Genomic DNA, 13,957 nt, shown 5'->3' on the forward strand with positions numbered 1-13,957 from the left:
ACCACCAGCACACACCAGTAGGGCAGGTGAAGCCCTCCACCACCACTACCACCAGCACACACCAGTAGGGCAGGTGAAGCCCTCCACCACCACACACCAGTAGGGCAGGTGAAGCCTTGACGGCCAGACTCAGCGGGTCAGTAACTGTCAACCAGTAAAAAAGATGACAAAATAGTTGAAGGAAGTGTTGCGTGCCACCCCCCCCCCCCCTGGCTGAGACGGCGGGGGGGGGGGGGGGTGGCTGAGACGATAGGAATGGTGGGGGTGGCTGAGACAGCAGGAATGGTGGGGGTGGATGAGACGGTGGGGGTGGCTGAAACGGTGGGGGTGGATGAGACGGTGGGGGTGGCTGAGACAGCAGGAATGGTGGGGGTGGATGAGACGGTGGGGGTGGCTGAGACGGTGGGGGTGGATGAGACGGTGGAGGTGGCTGAGACAGCAGGAATGGTGGGGGTGGATGAGACGGTGGGGGTGGCTGAGACGGTGGGGGTGGATGAGACGGTGGGGGTGGCTGAGACGGTGGGGGTGGCTGAGATGGTGGGGGTGGCTGAGACGGTGGGGGTGGCTGAGACGGTGGGGGTGGCTGAGACGGTAGGGATGGCTGAGACGGTAGGGGTGGCTGAGACGGTGGGGGTGGCTGAGACGGTAGGGATGGCTGAGACGGTAGGGGTGGCTGAGATGGTGGGGGTGGCTGAGATGGTGGGGGTGGCTGAGATGGTGGGGGTGGCTGAGACGGTGGGGGTGGCTGAGAGCAGGGAACATGAAGCTCAGCTGGCCAGTAAATGTCATGATAACTCCTAGGATATGTGGCCATGTGTATACTGTTATAATAATAATAATAATAATAATAATAATAATAATAATAATAATAATAATAATAATAATTATAATAATAATAATAATAATAATAATAATAATAATAATAATAATAATAATAAGTAAACGTTTTATTAAATCATTTTTTATACGTTTGTTGAAAATAGATAACCTTCAAACAAGCTGTTGGGGTTTGTGGGAGAGTGGGCCAGGGAGAGGGCATACAGAACCAGTGGGACGGGAGAGGGAGAGTGGGCCAGGGAGAGGGTATACAGAACCAGTGGGACGGGAGAGGGAGAGTGGGCCAGGGAGAGGGCATACAGAACCAGTGGGACGGGAGAGGGAGAGTGGGCCAGGGAGAGGGCATACAGAACCAGTGGGACGGGAGAGGGAGAGTGGGCCAGGGAGAGGGCATACAGAACCAGTGGGACGGGAGTGTGTTGTTTGCTGATGATGCAGACAGTGGTGGGGATGTGGCTATACCAGCTGGCATGTGGCTGTGGTGTCGAACTGCAACACTAGGGACGAGGGATCTCAGGTTAGTGATGGTGGCGGGGTGGATGCCGTACCATCATCCCCGAAGCTAGGGTAGTCTGGAGGACCAGTGTGTGTGTGTGTGTGTGTACGTGTGTGTGTGTGTACGTGTGTGTGTGTGTGTGTGTGTGTGTGTGTGTGTGTGTAGAGAGAGGAGCACCACCTGGCGGGGGGGGGGGGGGGGCGGTGAGTTTAGGTGGGACGGAGAGAGAGAGAGAGAGAGAGAGAGAGAGAGAGAGAGAGAGAGAGAGAGAGAGAGAGAGAGAGAGAGAGAGAGAGAGAGAGAGAGAGAGAGCGAGCAGCAGGAGCAGGAGCACCTGGTGTCGAGGGGTAGAGACGTGCCTGGCCATCATCGTCCTGGATTAAGAAATTGCTAGACTACCATGAGGAAACCCCCACCTCATCCCCACCACCTGAGGAAACCCCCACCTCATCCCCACCACCTGAGGAAACCCCCACCTCATCCCCACCACCTGAGGAAACCCCCACCTCATCCCCACCACCTGAGGAAACCCCCCACCTCATCCCCACCACCTGAGGAAACCCCCACCTCATCCCCACCACCTGAGGAAACCCCCCACCTCATCCCCACCACCTGAGGAAACCCCCACCTCATCCCCACCACCTGAGGAAACCCCCTACCTCATCCCCACCACCTGAGGAAACCCCCCACCTCATCCCCACCACCTGAGGAAACCCCCACCTCATCCCCACCACCTGAGGAAACCCTCCACCTCATCCCCACCACTTGAGGAAACCCCCACCTCATCCCCACCACCTGAGGAAACCCCCACCTCATCCCCACCACCTGAGGAAACCTCCACCTCATCCCCACCACCTGAGGAAACCTCCACCTCATCCCCACCACCTGAGGAAACCCCCACCTCATCCCTACCACCTGAGGAAACCCCCACCTCATCCCCACCACCTGAGGAAACCCCCACCTCATCCCCACCACCTGAGGAAACCCCCACCTCATCCCCACCACCTGAGGAAACCCCCACCTCATCCCCACCACCTGAGGAAACCTCCACCTCATCCCCACCACCTGAGGAAACCCCCACCTCATCCCTACCACCTGAGGAAACCCCCACCTCATCCCCACCACCTGAGGAAACCCCCACCTCATCCCCACCACCTGAGGAAACCCCTACCTCATCCCCACCACCTGAGGAAACCCCCACCTCATCCCTACCACCTGAGGAAACCCCCACCTCATCCCCACCACCTGAGGAAACCCCCACCTCATCCCCACCACCTGAGGAAACCCCCACCTCATCCCCACCACCTGAGGAAACCCCCATCTCATCCCCACCACCTGAGGAAACCTCCACCTCATCCCCACCACCTGAGGAAACCTCCACCTCATCCCCACCACCTGAGGAAACCCCCACCTCATCCCCACCACCTGAGGAAACCCCCATCTCATCCCCACCACCTGAGGAAACCTCCACCTCATCCCCACCACCTGAGGAAACCCCCACCTCATCCCCACCACCTGAGGAAACCCCCACCTCATCCCTACCACCTGAGGAAACCCCCCACCTCATCCCCACCACCTGAGGAAACCTCCACCTCATCCCCACCACCTGAGGAACCCCCCCCCCCCCCACGCAGTTCCCACAGCTTCATCCACTGCCTCGTCCATCCCCTTCCTCCAGGTAATTTTCTCTTGCCAATGAAAGTCATCCTCGCGTGCGTAATAATGTTAGCAACCTTTGATCAACATTACCCTCAACTTCTTCCTTGGCCACACTCAGGCACCAGCTTCTACAGTTTCTCACTTGAGTCTCCCATCAATGTGGTGTCATTTCCAAACATCATATGAGACACCTTAAGGGCGCATCCCACCCCAACCCAACAGACTGCAAACGCACCCACCCCCCCCTCCTCCCCCCCTTCGCTCCAATGCTACCACCAACCCATCCAGTAACAGATTAAACAGCCATAGGGACATCACACACAACCTCGAAACAGACCCATCCTCACCTGGAACCATTTACCCTCCTCTCTTCCAACTCGCACTCAGGCCTTACTCTCTACTTAAACACTCGGCACTGCTTCCAGCAGAGTCCTGTAACACCAATCTATCTATCTCTATCTATCTATCAATCTATCTATCTATCTATCTATCTATCTATCTATCAATAAAATTAATGAACTCTGCCTTATATAGAAAGTGAGAGTCCAAACAGAGAGCGTCTTCCTGACTCACCAGCCCATAAGAAGCTTTGCTCAAGATCCATTGTGTGTGTGGGAGAGACAACACCATCCCTGCATGGTTGCTTATCTCTTCATGATAAGGTTTACCAACGCAGCCCCTGACCACTGACCAGAGCCGACCTCACCTCACCTCACCTCACCTCACTTCACCTCACCTAACCTCACCTAACCTCACCTCACTCCACCTCACCTCACCTCACTCCAACTCACCTCACCTCACTCCACCTCACCTCACCTCACTCCACCTCACCTCACCTCACCTCACTCAACCTCACCTCACTCCACCTCACCTCACCTCACCTCACTCCACCTCACCTCACCTCACCTAACCTCACCTCACCTCACCTCACCTCACTCCACCTCACCTCACCTCACCTCACCTCACCTCACTCCACCTCACCTCACCTCACCTCACCTCACCTCACTCCACCTCACCTCACCTCACCTAACCTCACCTCCACCTCACTTCACCTCACCTCACCTCACCTCACTCCACCTCACTTCACCTCACCTCACCTCACCTCACTCCACTTCACCTCACTCCACTTCACCTCACCTCACCTCACTCCACTTCACCTCACTCCACTTCACCTCACCTCACCTCACTCCACTTCACCTCACCTCACCTCACTCCACCTCACCTCACCTCACTCCACTTCACCTCACCTCACCTCACTCCACTTCACCTCACCTCACCTCACTCCACCTCACCTCACCTCACAACACTTCACCTCACCTCACCTCACCTCACCTCACTCCACCTCACCTCACCTCACCTCACTCCACCTCACCTCACTCCACCTCACCTCACCTCACTCCACCTCACCTCACCTCACCTCACTCCACCTCACCTCACTCCACCTCACCTCACTCCACCTCACCTCACCTCACTCCACCTCACCTCACTCCACCTCACCTCACTCCACCTCACCTCACCTCACCTCACCACTCGGGGTAACACCCGTGTTGGCTTGTCATGTCTTGTGTCATGTTAACCAAGGACCTGGCTTCAGTGCGAACTCACGGACGCCCTCACGAACCCCCACGGACGCCATCACGAACCCCTATGGACGCCATCACGAACCCCCCGGACGCCATCATGAACCCCACGGACGCCATCATGAACCCCCCGGACGCCAACACGAACCCCCACGGACGCCCTCACGACCCGCACGGACGCCCTCACGACCCGCACGGACGCCCTCACGACCCGCACGGACGCCATCACGACCCCCCACGGACGCCCTCACGAACCCATGGTCGAGACACATGAATCCTTCATCTTGATCTGCTGGAGGAAGTCTAGACGAAGTGGAGAGAGGAGACAGATGGAGGAGGCAAGAAGGGTCCAGCTACAGTGCTGAGCTTCGAGTGGCCAGGAATGCGCCCACCAGCGACAACTAATGAGTAAGGAGAGGCCTGATCAAGCCCGCCCTTGAGGACGAGGGGGGGCGGCGGGGGGAGGGGAGGTTCTTGAGGCTTGGCTGGCTGGAGGTCACACAAAAGGCCACGGTGACCCGCTGTATACAGAAGGGCGTCACACAGGGGGGGACCATCACCACTAGAGCATGTGTGTGGCCGTCCAGGGCGTCTGTCACTGTGTTCCTCTCCTTCTTCAGGAGGACGTAGCCCTGGCCTGACGAAGGGCTCCTGCCGGCAGCAGCCCTTCGTCAGGAGTTCTCGTACCTCTCGACAAGATGACACTATATTCCCCCCTCTTGTCCTCTCCTCCCCAAGGTGACCCCCCCTACAGCACCCTGGCATAAGGGCGGCTCCCCCGCGACACGGGTTGGCGCCATGACAGGAGTATATGGCTTCGGAAACCAGCCAGGGCGGGTGCCAGCGAGGCCCAACACCCCGACTCGTAACGTCGAGTGTCCCCTGGGGCGGCTATGGCCGTGTGGGCCTTCCTGCGCCCCCAGGCTCCTTTACCACATTCTTGCTCTAAACCCCTCAAGAGATCGTGGCTTAACGCACGCACCTCCTCGTAAGATCCCTCGTCCCCAGGTTACAAGTACAACCTCCAATCACATGTGTGTATGGCCAGGGTGGAATGTTTACCCTCACACCGAGTGGCCATGTTTGGTCCCGTGGTGCTCACAGTGTGGCCAAGTATGGCCCTATACTGAGACACACAGAGTGGCCATGTTTGGTCCCGTGGTGCTCACAGTGTGGCCAAGTATGGCCCCATACTGAGACACACCGAGCGGCCATGTTTGGTCCCATGGTGCTCACAGTGTGGCCAAGTATGGCCCTATACTGAGACACACCGAGCGGCCATGTTTGGTCCCATGGTGCTCACAGTGTGGCCAAGTATGGCCCTATACTGAGACACACCGAGCGGCCATGTTTGGTCCATGGTGCTCACAGTGTGGCCAAGTATGGCCCTATACTGAGACACACAGAGTGGCCATGTTTGGTCCCGTGGTGTTCATAGTGTGGCCAAGTATGGCCCCATACTGAGACACACAGAGCGGCCATGTTTGGTCCCGTGGTGTTCATAGTGTGGCCAAGTATGGCCCCATACTAAGAGACACACAGAGTGGCCATGTGACAGAGTTCTGTCCAAACTTAACACTGTACACACAACAACAAAAAAACTATCTTAACCCTGTGAACGATAGATGTCAGAATGATCACTCGTTACCACCAAGGCGTGGGTCCGCTCTCATTTATGTTCGTCCTTATGTCATATTGCATAACCTGGGAAGTGTAGGGATTGTATTTCGTGCAAAGTGTGTGTGTGTGTGTGTGTGTGTGTGTGTGTGTGTGTGTGTGTGTGTGTGTGTGTGTGTGACTCAAGTACTCACAAAGTGCAGGGTCCTCCCATGTGTGGCCAGTGATCCATGTCTCACCTGCGAAAGAGAAAAACAAGAATGACTCACAACATTGTTCACTTCTTCTCAGGAGACATACAAATACATTATCAAAATATTATGGGAATTATTTCTCACGGTTCCCACTTCACATTTCTCACGGTTCCCACTTCACATTTCTCACGGTTCCCACTTCACATTTCTCACGGTTCCCACTTCACATTTCTCACGGTTCCCACTTCACATTTCTCACGGTTCCCACTTCACATTTCTCACGGTTCCCACTTCACATTTCTCAAATTATGAAAACAAAACAAAAAATCATTGGAAGAATCTAAAATTAGTCAGCAGAAATTCAGTCATTTCTATTTTGTATTTTTAAAAACATTGGTTAAAAATTATAGAGAGAAGGATTTGATAATGTAGGCTAGACCAAACCTGTTGTACACCTACACAGGCTAGACCAAACTTGCTGTACATCTACACAGACTAGACCAAACCTGTTGTACACCTACACAGGCTAGACCAAACCTGTTGTACACCTACACAGGCTAGACCAAACCTGTTGTACACCTACACAGGCTAGACCAAACCTGCTGTACACCTACACAGGATAGACCAAACCTGCTGTACACCTACACAGGCCAGACCAAACCTGTTGTACACCTACACAGGCTAGACCAAACCTGTTGTACACCTACACAGGCCAGACCAAACCTGTTGTACACCTACACAGGCTAGACCAAACCTGTTGTACACCTACACAGGCTAGACCAAACCTGTTGTACACCTACACAGGCTAGACCAAACCTGTTGTACACCTACACAGGCCAGACCAAACCTGTTGTACACCTACACAGGCTAGACCAGACCTGCTGTACACCTACACAGGCTAGACCAAACCTGCTGTACACCTACACAGGCCAGACCAAACCTGTTGTATACCTACACAGGCTAGAACAAACCTGTTGTACACCTACACAGGCTAGACCAAACCTGCTCTACACCAACTACCCACATCGCGTAGAATACACAAAACTGCATAGCAAAATTAATACATTCGACATTACCTGGGGCACAAACCATCCTCTACAGTAGCTGAGGCACAGACCATGAGCATAGACCACCCTCTACAGTAGCTGAGGCACAGACCATGAGCATAGACCACCCTCTACAGTAGCTGAGGCACAGACCATGAGCATAGACCACCCTCTACAGTACCTGGGGCACAGACCACCCTCTACAGAAGCTGAGGCACAGACCACCCTCTACAGTAGCTGAGGCACAGACCACCCTCTACAGTAGCTGAGGCATAGACCACCCTCTACAGTAGCTGAGGCACAGACCACCCTCTACAGTAGCTGAGGCACAGACCACCCTCTACAGTAGCTGAGGCATAGACCACCCTCTACAATAGCTGAGGCATAGACCACCCTCTACAGTAGCTGAGGCACAGACCATCCTCTACAGTAGCTGAGGCACAGACCACCCTCTACAGTAGCTGAAGCACAGACCATTCTCTACAGTACCTGGGACACAGACCATCCTCTAAAATACTTGTGGCACAGACCACCTTCTACAGTAGCTGAGGTACAGACCACCCTCTACAGTAGCTGAGGCACAGACCACCTGGTTATCCAAACACCATTACAAGTACGACAGCGTTGCAAACTGACGTTGCACAGATACGCCCCAGAACGTCGAAGAACTGGCGAGGCGAGGCACAGACTCGAGTGCTCTGAGTTCGCCAACACTTCGGGGGGGAGGGGGAGGGAGGGGGAGGGAGGGGGAGGGGGAGGGGGAGGGGGGAGGGTGAGGGGGAGGGGGAGGGTGAGGGGGAGAGGGAGGGGGGGAGGGTGATTACCACGGTGAAGTGATGGGTGGGGGGGAGTATTGCCGCTCCTGAAGAAGACTTCCGACCTTGCCTCTCCTTCAGGAGGGACGGGGCGGTAGGATGGGGTTCCATCCTTGCCATGGGACGGTACCACACACACACACACACACACACACACACACACACACACACTAACTAACTACCTAACGACCTTTTCGTCCAAGTGTCATTTGATGGACTGGATTGGTGGGATGGGCATTTAAGGTCAACCCTTACGGTCATTACAATGATAACGATCATGAGGCGAGTGGCTCCTATAACGAGGCAATTAGGCAATCCTTCCCAAGTACCTAGTTGAGGGTGTGTGCGATGATGCGCACGGGGAAGAATGGAAGACCTACTGCGCAGCTGGTTGAAACCAACTGTCGCAAACCCAGGCTCGTCCACTACCAAGACAGGTCCCCAGGCTCGTCCACTACCATGACAGGTCCCCAGGCACGTCCACTACCATGACAGGTCCCCAGAGACGTCCACTACCATGACAGTTCCCCAGGCTCGTCCACTACCATGACAGGTCCCCAGGTTCGTCCACTACCATGACAGGTCCCCAGGCTCGTCCACTACCATGACAGGTCCCCAGGTTCGTCCACTACCATGACAGTTCCCCAGGCTCGTCCACTACCATGACAGGTCCCCAGGTTCGTCCACTACCATGACAGGTCCCCAGGCTCGTCCACTACCATGACAGGTCCCCAGAGACGTCCACTACCATGACAGGTCCCAGGCTCGTCCACTACCATGTGGATGACGGGGTGCTGGGGTGGCTAGGGAGGTGCTGGGGTGGATGACGGGGTGCTGGGGTGGCTAGGGAGGTGCTGGGGTGGATGACGGGGTGCTGGGGTGGATGACGGGGTGCTGGGGTGGCTAGGGAGGTGCTGGGGTGGATGACGGGGTGCTGGGGTGGCTAGGGAGGTGCTGGGGTGGATGACGGGGTGCTGGGGTGGCTAGGGAGGTGCTGGGGTGGATGACGGGGTGCTGGGGTGGATGACGGGGTGCTGGGGTGGCTAGGGAGGTGCTGGGGTGGATGACGGGGTGCTGGGGTGGCTAGGGAGGTGCTGGGGTGGATGGCGGGGTGCTGGGGTGGATGACGGGGTGCTGGGGTGGATGACGGGGTGCTGGGGTGGCTAGGGAGGTGCTGGGGTGGATGACGGGGTGCTGGGGTGGCTAGGGAGGTGCTGGGGTGGATGACGGGGTGCTGGGGTGGCTAGGGAGGTGCTGGGGTGGATGACGGGGTGCTGGGGTGGCTAGGGAGGTGCTGGGGTGGATGACGGGGTGCTGGGGTGGCTAGGGAGGTGCTGGGGTGGATGACGGGGTGCTGGGGTGGATGACGGGGTGCTGGGGTGGATGACGGGGTGCTGGGGTGGATGACGGGGTGCTGGGGTGGCTAGGGAGGTGCTGGGGTGGATGACGGGGTGCTGGGGTGGCTAGGGAGGTGCTGGGGTGGATGACGGGGTGCTGGGGTGGCTAGGGAGGTGCTGGGGTGGATGACGGGGTGCTGGGGTGGCTAGGGAGGTGCTGGGGTGGATGACGGGGTGCTGGGGTGGATGACGGGGTGCTGGGGTGGATGACGGGGTGCTGGGGTGGATGACGGGGTGCTGGGGTGGCTAGGGAGGTGCTGGGGTGGATGGCGGGGTGCTGGGGTGGATGACGGGGTGCTGGGGTGGATGACGGGGTGCTGGGGTGGATGGCGGGGTGCTGGGGTGGCTAGGGAGGTGCTGGGGTGGATGACGGGGTGCTGGGGTGGCTAGGGAGGTGCTGGGGTGGATGGCGGGGTGCTGGGGTGGATGACGGGGTGCTGGGGTGGATGGCGGGGTGCTGGGGTGGATGACGGGGTGCTGGGGTGGCTAGGGAGGTGCTGGGGTGGATGGCGGGGTGCTGGGGTGGATGGCGGGGTGCTGGGGTGGATGACGGGGTGCTGGGGTGGCTAGGGAGGTGCTGGGGTGGATGACGGGGTGCTGGGGTGGCTAGGGAGGTGCTGGGGTGGATGGCGGGGTGCTGGGGTGGCTAGGGAGGTGCTGGGGTGGATGACGGGGTGCTGGGGTGGATGACGGGGTGCTGGGGTGGCTAGGGAGGTGCTGGGGTGGATGACGGGGTGCTGGGGTGGATGACGGGGTGCTGGGGTGGATGACGGGGTGCTGGGGTGGATGACGGGGTGCTGGGGTGGATGACGGGGTGCTGGGGTGGCTAGGGAGGTGCTGGGGTGGATGACGGGGTGCTGGGGTGGCTAGGGAGGTGCTGGGGTGGATGACGGGGTGCTGGGGTGGCTAGGGAGGTGCTGGGGTGGATGACGGGGTGCTGGGGTGGCTAGGGAGGTGCTGGGGTGGATGACGGGGTGCTGGGGTGGCTAGGGAGGTGCTGGGGTGGATGACGGGGTGCTGGGGTGGCTAGGGAGGTGCTGGGGTGGATGGCGGGGTGCTGGGGTGGATGACGGGGTGCTGGGGTGGATGACGGGGTGCTGGGGTGGATGACGGGGTGCTGGGGTGGATGGCGGGGTGCTGGGGTGGCTAGGGAGGTGCTGGGGTGGATGACGGGGTGCTGGGGTGGATGACGGGGTGCTGGGGTGGATGACGGGGTGCTGGGGTGGCTAGGGAGGTGCTGGGGTGGATGACGGGGTGCTGGGGTGGATGACGGGGTGCTGGGGTGGCTAGGGAGGTGCTGGGGTGGATGACGGGGTGCTGGGGTGGCTAGGGAGGTGCTGGGGTGGATGACGGGGTGCTGGGGTGGCTAGGGAGGTGCTGGGGTGGATGACGGGGTGCTGGGGTGGCTAGGGAGGTGCTGGGGTGGATGACGGGGTGCTGGGGTGGCTAGGGAGGTGCTGGGGTGGATGGCGGGGTGCTGGGGTGGCTAGGGAGGTGCTGGGGTGGATGACGGGGTGCTGGGGTGGCTAGGGAGGTGCTGGGGTGGATGACGGGGTGCTGGGGTGGCTAGGGAGGTGCTGGGGTGGATGACGGGGTGCTGGGGTGGATGACGGGGTGCTGGGGTGGCTAGGGAGGTGCTGGGGTGGATGGCGGGGTGCTGGGGTGGCTAGGGAGGTGCTGGGGTGGATGACGGGGTGCTGGGGTGGCTAGGGAGGTGCTGGGGTGGATGACGGGGTGCTGGGGTGGCTAGGGAGGTGCTGGGGTGGATGACGGGGTGCTGGGGTGGATGACGGGGTGCTGGGGTGGATGACGGGGTGCTGGGGTGGATGACGGGGTGCTGGGGTGGATGGCGGGGTGCTGGGGTGGCTAGGGAGGTGCTGGGGTGGATGACGGGGTGCTGGGGTGGATGGCGGGGTGCTGGGGTGGCTAGGGAGGTGCTGGGGTGGATGACGGGGTGCTGGGGTGGATGACGGGGTGCTGGGGTGGATGACGGGGTGCTGGGGTGGATGACGGGGTGCTGGGGTGGATGACGGGGTGCTGGGGTGGCTAGGGAGGTGCTGGGGTGGATGACGGGGTGCTGGGGTGGCTAGGGAGGTGCTGGGGTGGATGACGGGGTGCTGGGGTGGATGACGGGGTGCTGGGGTGGCTAGGGAGGTGCTGGGGTGGATGACGGGGTGCTGGGGTGGATGACGGGGTGCTGGGGTGGATGACGGGGTGCTGGGGTGGATGGCGGGGTGCTGGGGTGGATGACGGGGTGCTGGGGTGGCTAGGGAGGTGCTGGGGTGGATGACGGGGTGCTGGGGTGGCTAGGGAGGTGCTGGGGTGGATGACGGGGTGCTGGGGTGGATGACGGGGTGCTGGGGTGGATGACGGGGTGCTGGGGTGGATGACGGGGTGCTGGGGTGGATGACGGGGTGCTGGGGTGGATGACGGGGTGCTGGGGTGGATGACGGGGTGCTGGGGTGGATGACGGGGTGCTGGGGTGGATGACGGGGTGCTGGGGTGGATGACGGGGTGCTGGGGTGGCTAGGGAGGTGCTGGGGTGGATGACGGGGTGCTGGGGTGGATGACGGGGTGCTGGGGTGGATGACGGGGTGCTGGGGTGGATGACGGGGTGCTGGGGTGGATGACGGGGTGCTGGGGTGGATGACGGGGTGCTGGGGTGGATGACGGGGTGCTGGGGTGGATGACGGGGTGCTGGGGTGGCTAGGGAGGTGCTGGGGTGGATGACGGGGTGCTGGGGTGGATGACGGGGTGCTGGGGTGGATGACGGGGTGCTGGGGTGGATGACGGGGTGCTGGGGTGGCTAGGGAGGTGCTGGGGTGGATGACGGGGTGCTGGGGTGGATGACGGGGTGCTGGGGTGGATGACGGGGTGCTGGGGTGGATGACGGGGTGCTGGGGTGGATGACGGGGTGCTGGGGTGGATGACGGGGTGCTGGGGTGGATGACGGGGTGCTGGGGTGGATGACGGGGTGCTGGGGTGGCTAGGGAGGTGCTGGGGTGGATGACGGGGTGCTGGGGTGGATGACGGGGTGCTGGGGTGGATGACGGGGTGCTGGGGTGGATGACGGGGTGCTGGGGTGGATGACGGGGTGCTGGGGTGGATGACGGGGTGCTGGGGTGGATGACGGGGTGCTGGGGTGGATGACGGGGTGCTGGGGTGGATGAGGGGGTGTTGGAGGTGGGTGTTGGAGTGTTGAGGGAGTGTTGGGGGTGGCTGAGGGAGTGTTGGGGGTGGCTGAGGGAGTGTTGGGGGTGGCTGAGGGAGTGTTGGGGGTGGCTGAGGGAGTGTTGGGGGTGGCTGAGGGAGTGTTGGGGGTGGCTGAGGGAGTGTTGGGGGTGGCTGAGGGAGTGTTGGGGGTGGCTGAGGGAGTGTTGGGGGTGGCTGAGGGAGTGTTGGGGGTGGCTGAGGGAGTGTTGGGGGTGGCTGAGGGAGTGTTGGGGGTGGCTGAGGGAGTGTTGGGGGTGGCTGAGGGAGTGTTGGGGGTGGCTGAGGGAGTGTTGGGGGTGGCTGAGGGAGTGTTGGGGGTGGCTGAGGGAGTGTTGGGGGTGGCTGAGGGAGTGTTGGGGGTGGCTGAGGGAGTGTTGGGGGTGGCTGAGGGAGTGTTGGGGGTGGCTGAGGGAGTGTTGGGGGTGGCTGAGGGAGTGTTGGGGGTGGCTGAGGGAGTGTTGGGGGTGGCTGAGGGAGTGTTGGGGGTGGCTGAGGGAGTGTTGGGGGTGGCTGAGGGAGTGTTGGGGGTGGCTGAGGGAGTGTTGGGGGTGGCTGAGGGAGTGTTGGGGGTGGCTGAGGGAGTGTTGGGGGTGGCTGAGGGAGTGTTGGGGGTGGCTGAGGGAGTGTTGGGGGTGGCTGAGGGAGTGTTGGGGGTGGCTGAGGGAGTGTTGGGGGTGGCTGAGGGAGTGTTGGGGGTGGCTGAGGGAGTGTTGGGGGTGGCTGAGGGAGTGTTGGGGGTGGCTGAGGGAGTGTTGGGGGTGGCTGAGGGAGTGTTGGGGGTGGCTGAGGGAGTGTTGGGGGTGGCTGAGGGAGTGTTGGGGGTGGCTGAGGGAGTGTTGGGGGTGGCTGAGGGAGTGTTGGGGGTGGCTGAGGGAGTGTTGGGGGTGGCTGAGGGAGTGTTGGGGGTGGCTGAGGGAGTGTTGGGGGTGGCTGAGGGAGTGTTGGGGGTGGCTGAGGGAGTGTTGGGGGTGGCTGAGGGAGTGTTGGGGGTGGCTGAGGGAGTGTTGGGGGTGGCTGAGGGAGTGTTGGGGGTGGCTGAGGGAGTGTTGGGGGTGGCTGAGGGAGTGTTGGGGGTGGCTGAGGGAGTGTTGGGGGTGGCTGAG

General features: G+C 60.3%; 1 protein-coding gene across 3 annotated transcripts in view; it reads right to left on the reverse strand.

The window, feature by feature from the left end:
* Positions 1 to 13,957, reverse strand: part of Actn (alpha actinin) — a 196,195-nt gene that overhangs the window by 133,272 nt on the left and 48,966 nt on the right. The window contains exon 1 of one of the 3 annotated variants that reach the window (XM_071662194.1): positions 6,384 to 6,429. The exons of the other annotated variants lie outside the window; for them this stretch is intronic. The gene's annotated coding sequence lies outside the window, so the exon portion shown is untranslated. Of the gene's footprint in view, positions 1 to 6,383; positions 6,430 to 13,957 lie in introns of those variants that run through there. 3 annotated transcript variants of the gene reach the window in all.

This window comes from Panulirus ornatus, chromosome 5, assembly GCF_036320965.1.
Source record: "Panulirus ornatus isolate Po-2019 chromosome 5, ASM3632096v1, whole genome shotgun sequence".
Classification (NCBI taxonomy): Eukaryota; Metazoa; Arthropoda; class Malacostraca; order Decapoda; family Palinuridae; genus Panulirus; species Panulirus ornatus.